This window comes from Hylaeus anthracinus, unplaced genomic scaffold (genome assembly GCF_026225885.1).
Source record: "Hylaeus anthracinus isolate JK02 unplaced genomic scaffold, UHH_iyHylAnth1.0_haploid 11863, whole genome shotgun sequence".
NCBI classification, from domain to species: domain Eukaryota; kingdom Metazoa; phylum Arthropoda; class Insecta; order Hymenoptera; family Colletidae; genus Hylaeus; species Hylaeus anthracinus.
In genome coordinates this window covers 18,592-19,660 of record NW_026534232.1, presented here as the reverse complement: position 1 = coordinate 19,660, position 1,069 = coordinate 18,592, and positions in this window count along the sequence as shown.

The following is a 1,069-nucleotide window of genomic DNA, read 5'->3' as shown; positions in this document are numbered from 1 at the left end:
AGCGCGTAGCCTTCGCTACCGCGGCCGCTCGAACGGTCTACGCGCGCTCTGATTAGTCGGGGTTTTCGCTTAATATCTCCTTAACGAAGCCCTATCCGACATTTTTGCAAAGAAAATTGTTGTTCAGAATCGTCTCAGCTACCCCCCATTTCCGGCTCGTCCGCGACTGTTGGGACACTCTGTATACTAATATGTCCATTGTACGGGAAAAAAAATTAATACTTTGTCGCATAGGCTTCATTCATTTATTTATTTATTATTCTTCGTTTCGTTTCCTCCAAATCATTGTTCTTCCATCGGACCCAAATAAATTAAATTTGCTTTCATCGCTGAATATTACTGTGTCCTGGAATTCCTGCGATTTGTTTATATATTGTTCCGCAACTATTGTTCCATTTTTTTTTGTTAACTGCAGACACGAAAGGCTTACGCTTTGCAGCGCGTTCATGATAATATGGTCTTTTTACCACATTTCATTGTACAGTTTGCGCCGTAACAGTTTTATTACTAGTGTTTGCAATTTCATTTACAATGTGTTTCCTTGATGTATAATCTGCACGGCTGCTTTAGAACTAATTAAGAATCGAAAATGCATTTTCTTATATACTCTCTCTAGGTAGTGTTGCCTAATACATTTACAGTTAACTATAAATGGTTAAATAGAAATTTTTCTCTTCAGAAGGGCAATTTTTTGTGCTCTCAATAATGGTCTCGTACCTTTGCACATTTTCAATTTATAGTAGATTATAACATTGAAAAAATATGAGTTACTTATGTTATAAGCAGACTTTTTTTACCCACTGTATATTTCGAACCGCATCAAAATAATTGCGTATCGGGAACTTCAAACGATATATGTACGATACATGGAATACGTTTTCATTCGTCCAATTTGAAAGTGACCGTATCTTTCAAACTTGACCCGTAAAGGGGGCAAATGGGACTCTATCCTCTTTTTTCTCAAATGTCTAAATATTTTGGGTTTTTGTTTGTCAAATGTATACCAGCATGTTCGTGGCGATTTTCTGATGAAAATGACACCAAACATGATGTGATTTGTTTAATAAAT